This window comes from Euprymna scolopes, chromosome 27 (assembly GCF_053919585.1).
Source record: "Euprymna scolopes isolate OS-2025 chromosome 27, ASM5391958v1, whole genome shotgun sequence".
Classification (NCBI taxonomy): domain Eukaryota; kingdom Metazoa; phylum Mollusca; class Cephalopoda; order Sepiida; family Sepiolidae; genus Euprymna; species Euprymna scolopes.
This window is the reverse complement of record NC_136508.1, coordinates 82,233,100-82,257,250: the sequence shown is the minus strand read 5'-3', so window position 1 is coordinate 82,257,250 and position 24,151 is coordinate 82,233,100.

Here is a 24,151-nt window from a genome sequence, read left to right as displayed (position 1 = left end):
AAGGTGGATTCTTAAAGGCTTCCCTTCTCACTTCTGAGATTGGCCTAAACGTTCTCTCTTACATCGATTTTTCTCATGTTTATGAATTTTTGAGATTAGGACTGATGATTCGTATTATCTGGATTATTAGGACTACTATTCTCATCTTAACTTTTATTTCGACAAAGTTTTGTGTCGATGTAACTTCCGACCGTCTTTAAGTGCATCTTATCAAAATTGGACTCTGCACGGAACATAACTCTTTATTTAATCAATAGCGGACTCGCTGCGTAGTGAATAAAGACCTTGATAAAATTCAGTTGTAAGTTACACTCTTCTGGAGATTGAAGGTTCAATCCTCAGGGCGGGCGACACCCAAAATACAATTGACAATTACTTAGGACTTATACGCAGCCATGGCTGATAAAACGAGAACATGATACCCTCGTAGATTAAATAAAATGTTCCGTTCAAAATTCCCTGCAGATTCAAGAGTTCGACAGAAAGGTGTCCGAGTTCTACAAGATACATCTGAAGAAAGTCGGAGGTTACATCAACTGAAACGTTGTGAAAATAACACTCAAAAGAACAGCAGTAGTCTAAGAATACAATATCGCGATACTGCCTGTCACCTTGCTATAACATGGCAGTTTTTAAGTCTAATATGAGCAATTTTTTCTTAGATAGTCATCTTAAATAATCAAATCTCAACCAAGTTGTATTATTGCCTATAATTAAGATATTATCTCATCATTAATTCTTATCCGCGAGTGGTGTTTGGGACTTGGTAAGCGGTACATTTTTTTATGTGATGATTACTAAAACCGAAGCCAAAAGTGATTTAAATGTTTGTCGTTTTCGCTTTGCTTCCTTGAAACATTACACTTTTACTTGTAACTGAAGGTAGTCAATGTTTAATTAGATGTCTTTTTCACCATCTGATAAAATTGTATTTGAGATGCGTAAATTTGCTGATGACACCACGCTCTATAACAGACATAAGGGAAAAACAAATAAATGTACGCTAATACAAGTCAATGTTTGAAATCTTAGAAAAAGACGTCAATTCTGAAGTAGAACAGGAACGAAAATAGGAACATTTAGTGCTTTTAAGACTAAGCTTCTGTCCTTTAACAATTACAAGAAACCTTGTGAATTACTGATTGCAATGACTAATAACACTGCATGTGAGTTCATTGTGTAAACTCCGCGGCTTAATATTAATGAATTCGAACAAATACACTGAACACATTGTCAATACTGCTGCAAAGAATGGTGTCTTCCATCTAAAATACATTAAAACACTTTTTGTGTGTATTCAGCCTTTTGCGAACCGTATCCTCATCTTCATAGTTGGTATTGTTTCACAACGTTTAGACAAACTCATCCTCTGGCCTTCTTCAGGTGGTTAACCGCAACGCAAAAAAAAAAAAAAAATGAATACACAAATGAATACACAAATGAATACACAAATGATGAAACCTCATCTCAAAGGATTATATAAAATAAAAATACAATTTTATACAATTTTCTTATCCAGTTAAGCAGGAAAATAACGGTTATTGACATTGCTTATTTATTTTTTTTTTGGGGGGGGGATGTAGTTGTGTAGAAAATCGCCAGTTTTCCTTACACAAAAGATTTGTAGATTTCGATAGCATTCATTATCTGTGTTTATGCTGGGATTAAGGTTCGAGATCTATTGTATAAAACGGATTAATATCGTTTTTTTTTTAATTATGATCACTAAAACCGAAGCACATTTGACAGAACAGATTTTAATTTTTGTATTTTTCGTTTTGCTTTTCGTGAAATATTTCTCCGTTGTTTTTATTTGGAAGAACAATCACTGTAACTGCATCAGGTTTTAGCTGAGTGTTAGTTTCACAACGTTTCGGTCAATGTGACATCCGATCATCTTCAGGTTTATGTTGTGAACTCGGGAATCTTCATGGAATTTCGATAGGGAAACTTATTTTTATTAATCCACGAGAAAAGCATGCACTCGTTCGTCAGCCATTAAGTCTTAATTAAATCAGAATTGTATTTTAAGTATCAGAATTGGACCCTCAACCTCAAGAAAACTTACAAGTGAATTTTATGAAATACTTTATCCACTACGTTACGGAAAATTCTAGTATCAATTTGGGAACGTTTAAACATATTCTTATTTTTTATGTACGATCTGTATATTTGATCCATTTCGTTTTTACGCACATTTTATCTTTCTTTTAATAATATATTGGAATTCTTTCCCATTTCTTTGTACCTATTTGTGAATTATTCCACGGATTACTGCTCTTTGGATTACTTTGGATCATCTTCCAATTACGCGGTTCCCTTGGATTTTACTTGTGCAAATGGAAATTTAACTAACTTTCTTGGATTCTGCATCTTTAGATTTTAGCGTCATTGGAAATTTCACCCTTCACCAGACTGTCCATTCACATGAAATCACTTTTTTATTCACCTATTCCCTCTGCTTAACTTTTTGTTATCAAGTAAGATCTATTACTTACTTGTAGTTTCATTTAATACTTTTGCAAGCAAAATCCAATCCCGCATTTTGCTAAATCCTACCCTCTGATGAGAAGGAAAGTATTTCTTCGAAACTCCGCGGATTAAGGACTATCCATTTATTTAGTGTTTCCTTTTTTAAAATTAAATATTTTTTAAAACTCTTTTTCAAAGTGTTTTTAACATGTTTTATTAACTACTTGTTCTTATTATAAGCTCTATCTCCTATTTGGTTTTATCGAGCTTTTAAATCTGGTTGAGGTTACTTTGTAAATATTGATTGTTTAATATTTATAATTTACTTTAGTTTTGCTATCATGGATCATTTTGGTAAACTTAACTGTAAATCTTATATATATATATATATATATATATATATATATATATATATATATATATATAAAATATATATATAGTAATTTATAAAATATATATGGCGATTAAGCTACAGTGAATATTCGGCGTTTCATCCACTCTAGGACTCCTCAGGCTTATGCGCGAGTCCTAGAGTGGATGAAACGCCGAATATTCAGTGTAGCTTAATCGCCATATATATTTTATAAATTACTAACTAGCTCTACCTACGTATTGAGCACTTTTGAAGTAAATACTTAAAGTTTACGCATAAATCTATACTTTCGTATATTGATTTTATGTGAGTAAATTAAGTATATATATATATATATATATATACTTCATAAAATAAAATAAACGTTTTTTGTCTAATAATTCTATTTCCGATCATTTCCAACTTTCTAATAAGAGTCTTTACTTCTGGCATGAACTGGCTGATGCAATCACCATATTTATCTTAAGTCTGAGTACTTTCCTATCCTTTTGAGTTCATCGTCAAAGATAGATTAATGTATTTTAATGGTTTTGACTAATTTATATAGGTGTTTTTTTCATTGATTAATTGTTTTATTTTTTAATTGGATTATTTGTTTATTTTTTATTGGTTAATTATTTAATTTTGATTTTTTTTCTTCGTTGGTTAATTATTTTAATAACTTTACAAACATTTCAGGATGCCAGAAGTGGAGATGATCGGAAATAGAAGTAAGAGTCAAAAACGTCTATTTTATCTAATAACATATGCCCAAGAGAATAATAATGCTGCCTAAATATACATACACACGCATACACACACACACACACACACACACACACACACACACGTATATATATATATATATATATATATATATATATATATATATATATACTAGCAAAACTACTCGTCGTTGACTGGATTCAAAAACAGCCTACAGAAAATGGACTCTGATTTATGAAAGTATGATAGGTTATGAAAAAGGAAGGGTTGTAAAGAGATAGCTTCGAATTTGGGGGTATCAAAACCAAAGCAAAATATGATGAAAGTAAAAATAAAATAGATAAACCCTATACTTTATTATACCATACATGTTCACACTGAAACACTTATCACAATATTCTGTGGATCTATATTAAAAAAACCTTATTAAACTTTGTGACATATTTACATTCTATGGAGGTCAGGCGCGAACGAACACCCCATAATTTTATTATATCATATTTCTTCAAACTGAAACATAATTATCAAAGTATACTTACGCAGATAGATATGAAAAGTTTTTATTAAAGTGTGTGCCTATTTCCATTCTATGGAGGCCAGGCACGAACGCAGACCCCACAATTTTATTATACCATCCCTATTTAAGTTAAAACATACTTATCAAAGTATTATCATGTACATCTATATCAAAAACACTTGTAAACGTTTTTTTTTATTTTTAAATTTGTTATTTCCATACTTTGTGAACCAGGCGCGAACGCAAACTCCACAATTTTAATGAATCATCATTTTGCCAGATCAAACATACCCATTCCTGTGTGTCGATAGATCTTCTATTATTATATGTGGTCAGTTTTCTATAATAGTCAACCATATGGGGGCCTATTCGTGACCAGACATACACACAGACGTTCAGCTTTATATATATATATATATATATATATATATATATATATATATATATATATATATATATATCGACGACAGAAACCTTGTGTGAATAATATCCAATATGAGAACAGTAGTCAGAATAATCAAAATAATATCTATACTCTCTATTCTGTCCTCGGTCAATGAAGGGGAAATCTTTCTACACAGAGACAGTTCTAATTTTTTGTTCCAATTCAGAAAGTTACTTGTGGCGAGCTAAATTCTAGACACACTAAAAACAACGCTGTGTCTAACTGTACCCTCGAAGGAAGATAAGTAAATATTGCTTCTATTATTCTGTGTTAAGATTAGGTTAAGTTGTTTTGTTTAACGGCAAATCAACCCTTTTCGTGTTATTTAATGCCGAATCCAGCTATTTTGGAAATAGTATTCATGTTGCATCCAGTTATTTTGTAGAAGGTTTTTATTCTTCAAGCTCTTTGTATCTTCAATGGCTAATTTGTAGTGTTTGGTATGGTTGTCTTATAGTGGATTTTATCGTTTTTGTTGCCTGCCCTGCAGAATATGAGTGAGTTTTGTCAATGGGAGAGGGGAAGGGTATACAATATTGTTTGGTACATTTCAAGTTACGAAACCAGTCTGGAAGTGAGGGAGATAGAAAGAGAAAGTGGGAAAAGAAAAAGGGGGAAAAGGTGTGTTGTTTTTGTTTTTGGGGGTTGCAGAACATAATTATGTTTTGCAAAAACGAAGTAGAAAAACAAAAAAACATCAACGTAAGGTGCATCTCGTCTCAGGAAGTCAAAATTCTCAGACAGCCTGATCTGGTAGCACCACATCGGTGTTAAGAATGAAGCACAGCTTCAATCCCACTGTTTTATAAATAATTTATTTTTTTAAATCTATATAAGATATTTTATAGTACTGCTTATTGCATACTTGAAAGAAATGATAAAATTCATCTAAATTCATTAACGTCTCTCTGAGTGTTGTTCGGAACCTCTTAAAAATTATTGTGAGGTTTGCTAAAATTCTATTTGCTCGATGATGCATTAACTTATATAAATGAGTTTTGCAATAGTAAGCCACTAGCTTATTGCTAAAAGTGCAATGTAAACCCTTTTTTTTAGCTGCTTTGCTCCTTACAAAAATGTGTAAATTTTTATATTAATTTTTTTGATTTGTAAAGTACATTCTATTTATAGCAGTCTAAAGTTTGTCGTTTCCCTTCAATTAGCCCGAATATAACAATATACAAAATAATACCTTAATAGGAAAAAAATCATTGAGATTTAATGACTTAAACTCATAACGCCTAAATGTTTTATTAGGCCAACGTTTTACTATACGTTTAAAGGTGGCTATGACGCCCCACACGCTACTAGGAACTAAAAAAATAATAAATTTTTCAGATTTTTTTAATAATATTCTTAAAAATATGTATCTTTAACTTTTATTAAAAAACTAAGAATAAAAATTAGGGGTTGTGCTCTAAATTGATCCAAATCGAGTTTTACCCTTTAAAACAGTTGTGATAATGACTAGCATTTAAACCGGGTTTCTAGAATTCTCGTTTTTTTATTTTCATCCCACGACAGGATGATGTGATATAAGGGTCGAAAAGTGTGATTTGAAAAGTCAGCACTCTGACCTGAGTAGCCTCAATCGGCGTTCGCCGGAAGAGGCGCCTCTGACGATTAACACGGGCCTATTTTCAGAGGGTTCGAGCGCAACTCCTGGGAGGGTTAACATCCTAGAAGTGCGCAGGACGAGAAATCTTAGTTAACAGAGATCAAAGCATCTCAATAATGGCCTAGACTCGTGCCGAGGGGAAAACTCATTACTTTACTATAGAGTGTTTTCAATCAATATTTTAGAAGAGCTAAAACAATGTGAATCGTTATAAAATGATAAAATACGTATTGGAAATGGAAGACACGGTATCGAAGTGCAACGATCGGCAACTCGCAAAAGAAACATTAATTGAAAGTTTAATATTTGGCGAGGGGCATAAACTGTTTAGCGATCAGAAATTGGAGTAAATCAATTTGGCCAACTTAAGTGTTTCTAAGGCCAACACTTAATTAACCAAATGACATTTTGAACAGTGAGAATGGAAAAATTCGTGGAAAGAGGCTAGAATCAATATCTCAGACAAAATTGGCGGATAAAAGTAATTTCGAGTGAAACGAAATAGATCGGAAAAGACAGATTCCGATTAGGACAAAGTTGAGCAGACAGGAAAAAGACGTTCTTAAAGAGTAAAATAATAATAAAAAGAATTGAATAGAAAAAAGAAACAATTGCTAATAAATAAAGTGATTATTTATTATCTATGTGTACAGTTTATTTCAATTATAGAGAAAATAAATCACAATGACTAAATTGTTTTTAAAAGAAAATAATAAATTTGAACAAACGTCATTGGAAGTCATCACTATTTATATAAAGTTAGGTTTGTCTATATTTATATGTATAGGATTCACTCCTAAACACCATTATGAATATTGGAATAAAGTAGCTGGGCATGCATCCTATCCATCCAGCACGGCCTCAGCCGAGAATGAACTCACTACGCGACTTTGTAGCGTAATTCAAATCTTGTTTAGACATCTTCTAGGAGCAAAATAATGTAACAGGTTTCGATAAAAATAGGGAAAAGTCTTCTAGACTAGGTTTAGTATTATAATATCATGTTTTTAATTTTTGTAAGAGGGTATGTGAGTGATGAAAAGTGTTCTGCTTTTGTACTTGTCCTGAAACGGGTATTCTTACAGTATTGAATAACAATACTTAATGGTTGATGATTGTTTATGTGTTCTTGAGGTTTGGTTTGTTGGTGTTATGGCATATCAACCCTATTCTATTGTATTGGTAGTTAAGGTTATGTTTATACATTATTTAAACGGGTTAATGAGCAATTAACTGAATGAAGTGAACACTAAAGTTTCGTTAAAAACTAAACTCAGAATACTTGAATCAATATCAATGAATGTAGCCATTAAGCCAAACATGCATCTGACATTTTTTATTTAACGTTGGTTAGTTTTAAGAGATCAAGAGGTTCCGACCTGAAGCTAACACTTTATTTCATTATGATTTAGATTTATATCCTAGGGCTTCTAAAGAATAAGACGCTGTTCACTTTATGGCTGCTCTAAGTGCCAGCTTGGTCTTCCAGGTATTGTGCTTTTGTTCAGTGTTTCTCAAGTTTTTTTTTCATAAGGCTAGTTGCTCCTGCAACAACTGGTAGAATGTTTATTTATTTTAGAGACTATGTCGTGTTTGTACCATTTGTAGGTCCTGATATTTTGTTATCTTTTCCCGTTCAGCTCTATTAAGACCAAAGTCATTTGGGACTGTTATAATGAGCGTAGTTCTTTTTAGTTTGTTCTATATTACAATGTCTGGTTTAATGGCTTTGTCTTTTATGTATTTGCTCGGCTGTATGTCCCTGTCATAGAACACTGTCACTTTTCCGTTTGATGTTATCTGTTATGGTTCATGTTCCTGTTCGTTTGATGATTTGCCAAGCTGAATCTGTTACCTTAAATTCAAACATTCAAGTGACATACTTTAAAGATAATTTTATTAATATAGAAGAAGAAATTGGTTGTATAGGATAATAAAAAGTAATTTTTCAATGCAAATATCGGGAGGTTTCGTCTAATGCCAAACTGAATTAGTGTTACAAAGCCATTGACACGTATGTAACAGCAGCGGCATCTCGATATATGCAAACGACTAAGCCGTGACGCGAGGTGACACTCGTTAACCCTCCGAACTTGGAACAAAAACCTTGGACGACCGTGTGCTTTGGGGCGAGCTGCAGACACAGCAGCTGGTTGTAGCTGCGGACAACAAAACTATTAATTGACCCCTAGAGGAAAAGCGGAGGTGCGACCATATTTTTGCTAGCTTTGAAAATAAGGGTCAGAGGTTTGGTTATGAAACAACCGTTAATAAATACCTGTTCTTTTAACTGAAAAAAAACTCTAGTTGAATTTCTTGCATTTGTTTCGTTGCGAGATTTTTGTACACAATGTTGAGTCTGTGTCAAAATGTAAGAGACCACATTTAATTGACAGATCAAGAATAGGCACACGTTGTGTCAAAGTGGCGATAGAGAAGCGTTCGTAAAGCTAAATCATTTCATGATAGTTCCCAATGTGGCTCGCCATTAAAAGACAACGGCTGTTGAAGAAGTCGCACGTAGCGGGACTTCTCGTGCCACTCATCTACACGGAAAGATCTGTCCAGAATAACGGTATATATTGATTGTTTGCGAAAATTGTTTCTACCATCTGTTATATTGAGTTTATTGTGGAAATTGCTTGAATCCATTTAATGTAAGGAGCTAAAATACTACGTCGATATCCAAAAATTAGTAAACAAGAAGTTTTAGATGCGTAGATTCTGCTCACCCCCCACAGCAGTTAATCCTACTTTTGTCAGCAACATCACTAATGAAATATGAGGAATAATGAACAGCATCAAGAGAACGAATCCCACGAGGAAACCGAAATTGAACTCATATCTAAATTATACTTCATCAATTTATATTCTTATTCACTATGTGAAAGGTGGATTGAACCAAATTATATTTCGTTTTCTATTTTTATTTTCATTTCTCTAACAAATCTGAACAGGCATATTATTTTCTATGTAATTTTTATTGATCAAAAGAAATAAATACTGGCGGTTCAGTTAGATTTTCTATTGAGTAGCTGAGCAAATAATGAAACCATAAAAAAACAATGTCTCCTCCGTCTTTATCACAACACGCACAATTTTTTCTATCAATATAATGTTATAAAATTAACTTATATTTACCGTATGTTATTATGGTGTCTATTAGCGAGAGTCTTTACTATTCCTTATCTCAATTTTATCTTTTGGTGTAATTTGTGAATTTCTGTCTCCGTCCAATGTTATCAGTTATTAGTTATTCCGATAGAATTATTAATAGGTAATATATCCAATATAATACGTCAAATACGATCAGGGAAAGTGTGAGTGCATCATTGACAGCATATATATATATATATATATATATATATATATATATATATATACAGAGAGAGAGAGAGAGAGAGAGAGAGAGAGAGAGAGAGAGAGAGAGATTTATAAGTTCAACTCATGTGTTTTTAAAGATTCTCTTTATTTCAATTGTTGTTAATCGATTACCTATTAATATACTATTATATAACTGAGCGGAAGTGGATATGGACACGACCATAAAACTATGACTTGACAATGTATGAACCCATCCTTCCTCCCGCTACTTTGATCGACATATTACGATAGAATAAATTTTTATAGCCTAAATTGTGATACTATAAAGTGGCCCTGGGGTGGATTTGAGCCAATAAGTGTTGAAAAGGGAGGAATAGACAAAGGAAGAGGAAATATTCCACAATCAACAATGGATAGGAAATAGGTTAGAATAAACAAAGAAATCGGGAATATCCCACAATCAACAATAAATAGGAAATAGCAAACAATGAGAATAGAAACATAGTGATAAAGCAGGGAAGGGCAGCTTCCGCTAGCCAGGGTGGGGTGGGCGACCTGAGAGACAGGGGAGACAGGCAGTTGACATCTAGATGCGCTAGACGGCGGATGGAAATTGGACAGAGTTGACAACTAGATACCCTTAACGTCGGATGGGAGTTGATAACGACTACAGCTGAACAGTTATATAGTTGACTGTGAAATAGAGACGTGGACGATTTTAGAGTTGATTGTGAAACAGAGATAGACGAATGTAACATCAATAGATCGGGGAGAAGACACACACACACACACACACACACACAAACACACACACACTCACAAGTCCAACAGTCAATTTATATGTGAACATTGGCGTTTGTGTTTTTCCTTTCTTTGTTCATATTTCTATTTTGTGAACCGCGTGTGTTCTTATCGACAGTCGCCAACGGGAAAAGGACGATCCGGCCATAAGAGGAATAGAGGAATAGTCGAACGAAAAATCCACGGTACACGATGTTGGGAGTCGGCGATCTGTCGAGGAGCCCCACGTGGGGTTACAAAATAAGGACACCTAATATAGGAGATGGAAAGCTCTGAATTAAGATTTAAGTAATTATGAAAAATACTTATTGATCAACTAATGTGTGATATACAATGGTGCCAAAAAGTAAGTCCGCATTTGTCATTTTATTTTTCAAAAACCGCAAATTTAAGCTAAATTAAATATAACTGTTAAAACAACCTATTTGATTCACCTTTTATTCGTCTATAATTTTACTAGTTCATATTTGACTTTTCATTGGAGTATTCTAGTGTTCACGTCAATTTAAAGAGTTAACTTCAAATCTAGATGGCAAAAAGAAACTCCGCAGCAACAAATGAGCTTAAAACAAGCATAAAATATTCACCTTTTAGGCAGCAAAGCATCTCTAATCGCAATTGTTGTTCCATGTTTTACAACGTAACAGGAACTCTATATGCCTCGACTTTTTCTTAGTGATTGTCAAGAGCTCATCAATCTTCACCTTTCTGGTTTATTCAATCAGGAAATCGGCCGCATATTGAAATGCAATAAGAAAATGTTAGGAATAACTATGCAAAAGCACAAAAACACCGGCAGTGTTCGTGATGCCCCTAAACCTGGTCGCCCTATAGTTACTTATTACAGAGAAGACAATGATCTGCAGCCTCAGAAACAGATTTGAAACGGCTCGCTAAATCGAACAACAGTGTAATCTTGTTAAAAAGTGCCCTCTTTCTACAGTTAAGAACATATTCAAGGAATTTAATTTGCGAGGCTGTGTTCAAGACGCAAGCCAATGATTTGTATAAAGTACGGAAAGCGCCGTCTGGACTTCGTCAGAAGCAATGAAGATCATATTAGTGAAATATATTAGTGGAAAGTGATTTTTAGCGACGAAAGCAAGTTCAACAGGCTGGGAAGTTATAGTAAGCAGTACGCCCGTAGAAGGAAGGACAAAGAATTTAATCCTTGGTGCTCCGTTTCCACGCTACAAGGTAGTGAAGATTCAGTTTTGGTGTGGGGCGTTATTACTGCCAATGGTTTAGACCTGTAGTTCGCTTACAAGATCGAATTAATTCGACCAAGTACATTAACATGTTGACAGAGCATTTTCTACCCTACTTTGGCCGAGATTTGGATGATAATCCTATCTTCATGCAGGATAATGCTCCCATTCACTCAGCTGGCAATGTCAAGAGGTTCATTGAACAGCATAGTATTTCGTGTTTAGATTGGCCTGCACAATCTCCAGACCTCAATTCTATCGAAAACGTAAGTCATTACATCAAGCAACAGCTAAGCAATGATAAAATTTCAAATCTGAAAGAATCACACTTTTCTTTTAACGGTTAATTTAAAAAAAAATCTTCTGAACACTATTAAAAGTTAAATTCTTCACTAGTTTGCAGTTTGGAGACGGAAGTGTCTTTGAGATAAGTGATTCCTATACTAATTCGCACTTTTTATTTTTAGATTCAAATATTAATAACTACATTTTATTTCAGTATTTAATTTATGTATTTCTGTTGTATTAAATGCTAGCTTTTTTTTTCTCGTCCATAAATGTTTATCTACCGAGTTGATCTTAAATATTGTATAATCAATCCATTATATTATCATTTTCAGTCCCCCACCTCTAATTTCTGGCTTCCATCTTATCTCGCAATTACTTATAACGTCACCAACAAACTTCGGAAGAACCCCCCCCATCCGCTTTTCTTTTATATCGTAAGTTTCTTAAAACGTGACTAGCAAAAGTTCAGAATAAAATCACACTTTTATTTTAACGGTTAATTTAAAAAAAAAATCTTCTGAACGCTATTAAAAGTTAAATTCTTCACTAGTTTGCAGTTTGGAGACGGAAGTGTCTTTGAGATAAGTGATTCCTATACTAATTCGCACTTTTTATTTTTAGATTCAAATATTAATAACTACATTTTATTTCAGTATTTAATTTATGTATTTCTGTTGTATTAAATGCTAGCTTTTTTTCTCGTCCATAAATGTTTATTTATCTACCGAGTTGATTGCAAAAATAGATTACCTAATTGTACTCATTTTTAGTTCGTGAGAGGGGAATCTATCACCATACTTTCCCTTAAACACGTCTGTTGGACTTTTATTAAGTAGAATAATTAATAATTTTTTTTTTTAATGGAGAGTAGAAAACGCATTGTGGATGCGTTATCGGCAGCTCCTGTTACTCTCGCTTCTTCTTATTTGTCCCTCAGTCCTCATTTTTTAATGAGTGATTTTTCTGACAAAGGGAGAAGAAAAAGCTGTTTTCTAGGTTGGCAGTATTTTGCGCGAACAGTTGGCAGAGTTAGTGGAAATTTTCTGTTTCTATGTCTATCCTTGTAGCTATGTCACTAGTAAGGGTGCTGGAGGTAAACGTTTTTTCTGGGCTGACGTTATCCGCCTGATAGTCAGGGACCCGAACCTTGGATTAACCACTAAGGAGGCTGTCCTATCAGCAGGTGCAAAGTACTGGGGCTGCTGTATTGCCATTTGGTGAATGGAATCTGGACCATGCAGTAGCTTCTGGTGGGGCCTCTCGATGCCATACTAGTGGGTAATTGTTACGGCTTTACCTTATCATTAGCTACAAAAAAAAATTCTTCGTTTCTTTTTCTCTCTTAGTTTCCCCTCTCTGTCCTGCTCTAAGTAAATCTGACGACCGAGTCCACAAATTCCAAAATTTCATCATGACAAGTTTCAAGAAAAAATACACGATTAAACCCGGTTCTCCAACTTCCAACGTAGACCCCTACTACCATGTTTCCTTCTCCAACATCAGGGGTCTACGTTCTAACCTTCCAGAGGTTGAAACCCAATTACAGGAGACTAAACCAGACCTTTTATTTTTAGTGAAACTGGCATTGGACAGACTATTTCCCTAGAAGAGTTTGCAATTACGGGATACTCTAACTTAACTTCTAAATCTGACCCCCAAGATCGCCATGGGCATGGAATATGTGCCTATATTAAAGATAGCTTTCCATGTGGGAGGGACATCTCCAGGGAAGATCCTAACTTACCCTATATGTGCTTCCGGGTTGCTTTAGCTCACACTACTGCATTTATATTTACTCTCTATCGCCCCCACAACAGCGGAGTTACTATCTTTCAAAGCATATCTGAGAAAATTGACCAAGTCCTATCTGCTTATCCTTCAGCTAACATTCACGTATGTGGTGACTTCAATGTTCACAACGTCGAATGGTTGACCCACTCAAACAAGACCGATGATGAGGGGAGGTTCTGTCATGATTTCTCCATTGCCTATGACCTCACTCAGATTGTTCAGGAACCCACCCGTGTGCCCGACAATGACGGCCAGTATGCTAGCCTACTAGACCTTTTTCTCACAACTTGCCCTGAACTATGTTCAGTTTCTGTTTTGTCGCCTCTTGGATCTTCCGACCACTCAGTTGTATCAATTAAGATAAAAATGAAATGTAATAAGTCCCCAGACGTACCTCTCCATCGTACAGTATATCGATACACTAGGGCTGACTGGGATAGCTTCCGTACATTTATATTTGATCTACCTCTGCATTCCATGTTGAAAAAGGATTTGTCCTCTATAGTATTAGACCTGACTGAATGGTTAATTGTAGGTATTGACCATTTCATACCCTCTAAAAAGTTTCAGCAAAAACCTAACAGCCAGCCATGGTTCTCTCCAAAATGTGCTGCTGCCATTGCGCACAAAAATCACTTTTTCCACTGCTTCAAACGTAATAGATGTATGGAAACTAAAGCCGTTTTCAGGACTGCCAGCAACCATTGTAAGAAAGTAATAAGGAACGCAAGAGAGTTGTATGCTCAATCTGTTAAGTCCAAAGTAGCTGAGCAGCGGCTTGGTTCCCACCAGTTTTGGAAAATAGCAAACAGAATCCTGAACAGAAGCGTGCGCTCCATCCCAACTATTATCAATGGACCTGAGGTAATCTCGTCAGCATCAGACAAAGCCAAACTCTTTGTCAAGAACTTTGCAGCTAATTCTACCCTTTGCGACCAAGACCGCCAACCCCCAATATTTCCTACTGTATCAGAAAACACGCTATGTGATATACGTATATCTGTACGTGATGTTGCCAAGCTAATCAAAAACCTTGATTCCAGTAAAGAAACTGGCCCTGACGGTATTCCAATTATAGTACTAAAAAAACTTCAACCTGCACTAGCGCCCATACTTACAAAACTGTTTAAACGTTGTCTTAAGGAGAATAGTTTCCCATCTCCCTGGAAAATCTCATCAGTATGCCCTGTATTTAAGAATTCAGGTGATCGCTCATCCCCCTCTCAGTACAGGCCAATAAGTCTCCTGTGCGTCATGAGTAAGGTGCTAGAATCTGTGTTAAATACAGAAGTAATCAACCATCTCAACAAAAATAACCTTCTTAGTGACACTCAATATGGTTTCCGTTCTGCTAGATCTACAGCAGATGTGCTTACAGTTATATCGCATAGGATTAGCAAATCTCTCGACGGTGGCAATCTTTCTAGGGCAATTGCTCTTGACATATCTAAAGCCTTTGATAGGGTATGGCATAAAGGTTTACTTCATAAGATCGCTAGTTATGGTATAGCTGGAAATGTCTTCTCAATTATTAAATCATTTCTTTCTGATAGGTTCATAAGAGTAGTAGTTGAGGGGCAAAAATCAGAAGCTCACAGTATTAATGCCGGTGTCCCTCAGGGGTCCATCCTGGGCCCAACTCTTTTCCTGATCTACATTAATGATCTTCTAAATCACATCCTTACATCATTTGTAGACATTTATGCTGACGACACTACCATTTATGGTTGCACATCTAAGACAGTAAACGACCAAGTTCTCCCCAATTCTCTCTCCTCTGATATTGAGCACGTAGTACAATGGGGAAAGGAGTGGCTGGTTACTTTTAATGCATCTAAAACCAAGCTTCTCTCTTTACATCATCAACATTCTAATCCACATTTGGCATCCATTGAAATGAATGGCTCTCGTCTTCAGGAGGCCTCAAGTTTTGACAAGCTTCTGGGCTTGACCATTACTCCTGATCTTAAATGGAACACGTACATCAAATCTGTTGCCAAGGCCGCTGGAAAAATGGTGGGATCTTTCTATCGATCCGGTAAATATCTCACTGCTGATGCTATTCTCTATCAATATAAGAGCCGGTACGTCCAAAGATGGAATACTGTTGCCACATCTGGGCAGGAGCTGCTAGAAAGGACTTGTCCTGCCTTGATAGAGTTCAAAATAGACTTCGTAGTCTCGTAGGAGATGTCCTTTTCTCTTCGCTGCAACCTCTATCTCACAGAAGAGATGTTGCGAGTTTGTCTCTGATGTATCGTTATTTTCATGGAAAGTGTTCGACTGAGCTTCAATCTATGGTCCCCCCTCGCCAAACTTTCACAAGAAACACTCGTCTAGCTGTAAACACTATCAATAATTCCCCCCACTCTTTATCTGTGCCTAAACCTAAACGTAGATTCCATGAACAAAGCTTCTTTCTTAGAACTGCACGCCTGTGGAATTATCTTCCGTTTTCCTGCTTTCCGGCTGACTATAATATGGTTGTGTTCAAGTCTAAAGTAAATAAGTTCTTGATGAGCCGTTCCATATAAGTTATCAAATTTACCAAATTTTCATTACTAATGATTACTATATTGTCCAATTTCTACTGTACACTCTTTAACCCTTATCCTTGAGTTGCCTCTGGGCCTTGATAATGTGGTGATGCCTATGTAAAAAAAAAAAAAAAAACTTTGGACAAAAATTAAAGAGAAGTAGAATGCCCTTTCACCCGAGTATTGGCGCAGACTAAATCAAGGAATGCCCAAAAGATTGCAGGTTGTCATATTGCAGAAGGGCTATGCTACTAAATATTAACTAGTTCATTGTGTTCCTTTTATATTTGTGTTGAATTAATGTTGTAAAGTTACATTTAAATAACAATGTTCTACAGTGCGGGGTTTCTTTTTTCTTCTCGGTTTGAAGTTATGTTTTTAAATTGACGTGAACACTAGAATATTTCAATTAAAAGTCAAATATGAACAGGAAAAATCATAAAAGAATAAAAGTTGAATCAAATGAGGTACAGGTTGTTTAAACAGTTGCTTTCAGTTTAGCTTAAATTTGCGGTTTTTGGAAAAAATGATAAGTGCGGACTTTCTTTTTGGCAAAGAATGTGAGGAATGTGAGGACTAAAGGACAAAATAAGGGGAGCGAGACTTATCAGTCTGCCGAAAACCAAGCCGAAAACAGACTCTCTCTTAACGAATATAGTTTAAAAAGATTCGATATTTTTTATTTAAAAATTAGGTATACAGAAAAAAGTCGACTGTAATTTAAGTTGTAAAGGAGACAACTCTTGTTATCTTCTTCAATTAAATTATGCGTTATTTCCCTTGAATGTTAGATTTTAAATCATAACCGAAAAACAATGTTTCCATATTTCCAGTTGTCCAGGCTAGGAAAAATATTTTTAATAAACTGTAGCGAAGTACATTATTAAGAGGGAACACAATGATCCCAGATATTTGTATAACATATACAGTAAATAATGGGGGAAAATTATATAAGAAATGTATGCAACAGAGCGAGTGAGGGCGTGTGTAAAAATATCAGCAGGACCCGCATAATAGCTGGCTAGCGAAAATATTAGCAGCAGCAGTCGTTAAGACACGTATGCAAATTGCCAAGAGTGTGCGAGCTTGCGTCACAAGAAAAATAGAGAAAAATACACCACGTGGTCAAAGAGAAGCAAAGTGCAGTCGGGTAAGATGGATGTGTGAAACTCAAGAGCAAGAAAGCGCTGGCTGGCACTAGCGCGGGGTGAGGATAACAGACACTTTTAGGAAAAGCATATGTGTAATTAGTCCAAGAAACACTGCATAAAATAATGCAGCGCCCCCATGACCCTGGAGGGTCAAGGGACTTGTCATGTCACATTTGTGTGCGAAGATACTTGAGAAATATTAATGAAATGTGTTGTTTTGAAAGAACCACGAATAAATGCATTTCATTTGAACTTAAAAAAAATGCCGAGACGAATTTATTTATTTTTCTTTGTTTGTTCCTTTGCGACGGTACTAAACGGCGTGGGTTCAAGAGAGATTTTAATTGTAGCGCCACCGTTTAAAAGTAACGGCTACGCGACGTTTCGTATGCATATGTTGCTACTTTGTTTTGTCGTTTAAACGGCAAAAATCTGTTTTTAGTTTCAAATGTATAAGAGTGTGATAAAAAATTGAAAATAATCGGAAGCAATGTTTTTTTTTTTAATATCAGCCTTCCTATGAAATTCAACCTTGTGAAACATTCAGCAAACAGTTTTGTTTAAACAAGATTATCCAGATGATTGGTAAGCTCTGCTGTAATTTTGGGTGCCATGATTTTGTGCTTTTCTTCACAAATGCTACACAATCTCAGGCATGTTCCAGTTTCTTTCAGAATTTTGTTTAGAAGAGGGTGTTTACACTTCTTTCTTATTGGCTGTCGTCACCTTCGGAAGAATTTCCCTCTATACGGCTATCATTACAGGCACTTCCGTTCCAACAGAATTTGCCATATACACACCAACAACGTCGCCTCTTTGGAAGTCAATTTTTTCACTAATATGCACTATCTGAAATAAAAAGTAATTTAACCAAATAATCCAAGGCAGCAATAATCATTAATACAAAATGAAACTCATTTAAAAAAAATTTTTTTTTGAAGGTATTTTAAATTTGATAGGTGTTACTATTATTTATCTAAACTCAGTGATGTTATTTCGTTAAAAAATGTTTCCGAAATGAAAGGGCAATGCTGAGCTGTTCAATTCATTTTCGTCGGGATAAACATAAAGCTAAGAGTCCAGAAGGATATTGAAGATCTAATGAGTGTGAAGCGATCACCAAATCATCCCCATATCATCGAACGGCAAAAAAACAAAAAAAAAAGTTTGATTTATGAATGAAACTTGGTGTACAACTTAGGAATAGAAGGAAGTTTATATCAAGTAGAATTGGATTGAAGAAATGAATATGAATTTTTAAAAACATTCCATGGGTGGCATTTTTGTTTGGGTCACACTGTAGTGAATAAATGAAAGCATAGGCAAACCCTGCGTATATTTATTGTGACGATGAATGCATCACTTTAAAATGACACTAATACGAAGTGTTCTGGGAAATAAGCAAAACAATTCAATTTAGTTCTATACGATGGCTGTAATAAAGCACTGGGGATAAATCGTAGAAATGAAATGGAATTCATGAACGGTAAGAAGTTATCAAGAAAACTAATCCAAAGATAGAAAAAAGGTTAACAAGAAATCCGCCATTCGGTCGAAGATCGACAGTTTTGGATATAAAACATATGTAATCTCATTGTGGAGTTGGCCACTTAGGAAGAGCATCGAATTTGACATCAAAAAGAAGAATAGTCCGAGAATTAATGTGAGAATCCGGTCTTTAAGAGAAGGCATAAATCAAAGGGAAATAACAAAAACAGACTAGAAGAAAAGTGTTCGTGTACAACTTCATTGGTCGTTCATGATCTTCTATGGTAGCACATGAAGTGAAAGATTTCATAGTGTTTATGTTGGAATTAAAAAGGTGATATTTTCTTTTAACATATATGGATGTACACACACAGACACATATACGCACGCGCGCGCACACACACACACACACACATTTATAGTATTTTAATTTTATCTATTTAATTTTTTTTCTAAAATGTAATTAAGGTAATTAACAAATCTGAATCGTGCGTATCTATAAAGAAAATTTTCAATATTTAATTGTGGAAATTGATTTGAATATATATAATTTTAATGTTTTGAATATTTCGATTTGTACTTTACCAATATAAGAAGGCTTTAATTAATATAATTTATTGACCATTAGCATGTTTTACTGTAATATTGAAACATTTCCCATATATAAAACAATATGTACACTTTTATTTAAAAGTATACATTGAAAATTGAATTCTTCAAAAATATATTAATATATACTATTTCTAAATTAAGGTTTACAATTGTGTTTATAGTGTTTCATGCTTACGCATTCATCAGTATCACGAGCGATGATTACTGCTGGTCAGGAGATTCGAACTCAATTACAAAATCACCCTTGACTTCGTAGGCTAGCATTCTACCTCAAGGCCAAGGAGAATTGAGGGAAATTATCTGCTTATAAATGCCAAACCAGTTAACATACATCATAAACAGTCAGAGAGTATTCAACGACCGTAAGTCGAGATATTTCACACACACATACACACACATATATAATATATATAGAATAAATAACAAAAAGTTATATTCCAAAATTCATGATGCTGACTGTCTTATAATTTATTCCTTTAATTCAGTTGACTTATACAATTCTTGACAGTATTTATTTCGTAGTGCAAAATCAATCACTTAATTATTATATCAGTCAGTGAATCTATTATGCCCTTAACTTATCAGAATGGCGTAATGGAAAAATAAAAAAGGTATATGTAGCTTCTCTTCTAATTTTCGGATTTTAATCATGTCAAATCACACTTCATGTCCTTTTGACGGATTGATTGTTGCTATTTCTTCTGATGGGTTAAAAATAATAAATTCACTAATTGATATAATAATTAAGTGATTGATTTTGCACTACGAAATAAATACTGTCAAGAATTGTACAAGTCAACTGAATTAAAGTAATAAATTATAAGATGGTCAACATCATGAATTTTGGAATATAACTTTTTGTTATTTATTCTCTATATTGCTCTGTAATTACATTGAACTTTTTAAATAAGGATTGGTATATATTATAAAAAAATATATTTCTACAGAAATATATATTTTTTATAATATATATATATATATATATATATATATATATATACATAATTATTTACTACAATAATTATTAAATATCTATATGTATATATATGTATATGTATATATATATATACATATATATATATATATATATATATATATATATATATATATATATGATTATTGTTATTATTAGTTCATGTGTTCACATAAAATATTACGATGAGTTATAATATTTTATGTATGGATTATCAGTATTTACTCCAATAGTGCTCAATACATAAGTAGAGCTAGATAGTAATTTATTAAAATATATGGCAATTAAGTTACACAAACTCTTTCGCGTTGCGTTTCATCCTCGTAAGGTATCGTCGTGCTATATTTTTTATAAATTACTATACATAATATATTTATTCATAGGTACGTGTTTTGTCGTCTGTATGATTCGTCAGTGTAGCTAGATCCAGCAATGCCCGAAACCAGGAAATCAGTGATCTTCAAACAGAACTAGTCGAACTAAACCAAACTGCAGAATTGTCTATAGATGGGGCTATTAATTTATTTATATTTTAAAGATATTGATAACCAAAATTTCTCTATTTTTTTTTACGGAAGAGTATTGCTTTACGATAAGTAAAAACTATCCTTTTCCTTCACCAGAGTCTACTAATAGTCATAAAATGTCCACAGTCAAAAGAATATAAGTCCACTGATAATTATAAAATGGTCAAAAAGATAGAACTCTAAATAAATAGTGTTATAAAATAATAAGGTATAACCTTATTAATATTCAATAATCGTAACTTCTATGATGTATAATCTTGAAAATAACCTGAGTATTAATTATAAGCATCTAACGGAACTAGTGCCCCTGCGTTTTTTTTTCAGGTCAAGATCAAAGTGTAGTATCTGTTCTTCAGATCTACACTTCAATTTCTTGTTCTCTGTCAGTGGAGGAGAAATCCGTCACGACTGAGACAATTTTTATTTTTGTTCCTTTTCTCCACATTAAAAAACGACCCTGGTGTCTAACTGTCCCGTGGGGAGGCATTGTAAATCAGAGATAACAACACCGGAAATAAATTGTCGGGAAAAAGGACGAACATAAAAATATTTATAAAACGATATTTTTAGAGTTGGATACTCACTGACTTATTTTCATTTTTTATTTTTACTTTTAATTCACCCAAAACCCGACACGATTACTATTGGGACGCAAGGAACTACCGTAATGAAAAACAAGATTGATAAGGGGTATCCTAGATTGATCCGTGCACAGCAAGATATTTGTTCACATTGCATTAAACTTTCTCCATGTTAATTTACTCCAGGAAACAAATACCACGCAGTAAAAAGTAAAGCAGTGCGAGGAAAGAAACTTTATGAGTTGAAAAAATTTCAGTTAGAATTTTTACAGTAAAGGAGTGATATTCTACTGAGCCCCAGGTTTACCTATTTATATGTTTAGGAGTACAACTGTAGTTCTTCGTAGCAAATTCCATAAACGCATGTGTAAAAAACAAAAACAAAAACAGAGGAAATCAAAGTTATGGAGATGGTACAGGGTCTGGAGGTTGGTAGACAGTGCAGGAATAATTATTATGGTAGAGACTTTATTTCTAATAGGGACAAACTATTAGTTGGTGGACCAGTCCATATTTGGCAAAAATACTCTATTGGCGAAAAATGGCTTCATAGAAATATTGGATGCGTGTGTAAAATTAACATAATATGAAACGGGATTTTGATATGACTTGGAAATAAGGATTTCTTACTTAAACCAAATAAACAAAATTGTTTGAAAGCCTTAAATCAAATCATACGATTTAAATTAACATTCTTTGTATGATTAATATTTCTTTTGTGAAGAATTCATACGAAAATTTTAAAATTAATAAGAAATTTCTATCCCAAATCAAAAAACAGGAATCGAAACGAAGTGATTTAAAGCTGTGTGTTATTCCAGAATCCAAATTGGACACATGGTTTCCAAATATTTTTTATTCCAGTCACCAGAGAAAAAATTGGCAAATATTAAAACCTGTTTATTAAATTAGATCTATAATTTATTTGATTTTCGATATCGATGATCCGTACCGATATGGTGATTGGATCAAACACATTTTGAATTCTTTACTTTGGATTTGATTTATTTTATGATTTCTGTTGTATAGATTTGGCTTTAAATCGACAAAAACGTGTTTTTATTTCAAATTTCATCTTAATTCTTAAAAGGTTTTGAGATTTTATGTTTTTAAATTGCTGCATTTATTTTCATGTCTCAGCTTCAAATGATAAATCAAAAATACACGAAATCGGGATATCTCTTTATCTCGATCTATATTTAAAGTTATTATCTATAATATAAATCTCAATCGTCGGTTTGTATGTATGTGTGTATGTATGTATGCATGTATGTATGCCAAAACTTTTGACAGACGCAACGGATCCTGATGAGATCGGTATCGTTTTGAAGCTAGACATCTCGGACGACAAATATAGAAAAATTGGCCAAAAACATTAATTCGTTTACCTACCTGAGCAGTTTTCTACAAGGAGGGGTCGGTTTTTACGTCACCATTTTTGCAAGTCATCTTTTCTTTTCGATTGACTATGCTTAATTTCGACGCTCCCAACTTTCTTTTTATTCCTCGTTCGTGTTATAGGTTCTAGCCTGCCTACTACCACTTTTTTGTAACACCTCTCTCCACCCGGTTGTTGCTTTGTTTTGTTTTGTTACTCGACACACTTTGGCAACGCCGGATTAATAAAAAAAATTTGTTGTTGAAAGTTTTAACATTTATATGATGTTTTTTTATTCGCTTCTTTCTCTTTTTTTTTTTTTTACATTTCACCCTTACTCAATATCGTTACTACACTACCTCTATACACCCGGGCAGCGCCGGATACCCCCGTTAGTATTTATATAAAAGCAATATGATTACACGTTTTTGTGCAAATGATTCCTTCCTTAACTAATTAACCGATGATTATAAATGTTGGAACACAATTTTTCGGCGTAAGACATCGTAATGTGGCATATATTTAGTTTAATTTAGTTTAAGGAGAGGAAGTAAAAAGTGGGTACAAGCCGTTCATGAACGTTGGCTCTGATTTTGGTGTGTCAAATTTTAACGTAGATATTTAATGTTGTTATACACCAATTAATAAATATTCACCAATTTTCAGTGTCTCCTTAAAGGAGTTTGAAAAGCGTAAAATATAAGCATAATATCCCATTTCCAAATTCAAATATATTCCATGTATATATGTTTATAAATTTCCAAGTACGTGATTAACTTGATCATTATAAACTTTGTAAGATTGATGGACTCAATGGTGGATAATGTTGTCTATATTTTATTTTATTTAGTTTTATGCTAACTAACAAAAAGGACATGGAAGCCTTCAGAGTCATTTTTCTTGAAAAAGACAGTACAGTGGATGACTTCGGATTACCAGACATTATAATATGTACTATTTAAAAAAATATAATAATTGTTGTGGTGTACAAATCAACCCTATTTGAGAACTAAGTGGAATCAACCAGTTCTATAAATACCACTGGTTTCAGAGACTAAATGGAAACATTCATGCCATGTCTAACCGCATGTTATGAATTCTTTCCTGGCATTTTTCTAATTTGCTACACATTTGAAAATGTCGTACCCACTTGACCACTCGTTGGTCATTTAAGGGTTTATCTTGTTTGGCTATAGGGACCGACCCCTTCTTTGGGTGAGTGGTCCCTTAAGCATTGTTTTTGTTTACTTGTACCCAATTGGGGTTGTTGTTGTTTTTACTAATTGTTGTTTTCCATTCTTTGCAGATAGTCCAGTGTGTGGGCCCAACTTAAGCAGCCGGCAGGGCGAGGCGAAACCGACG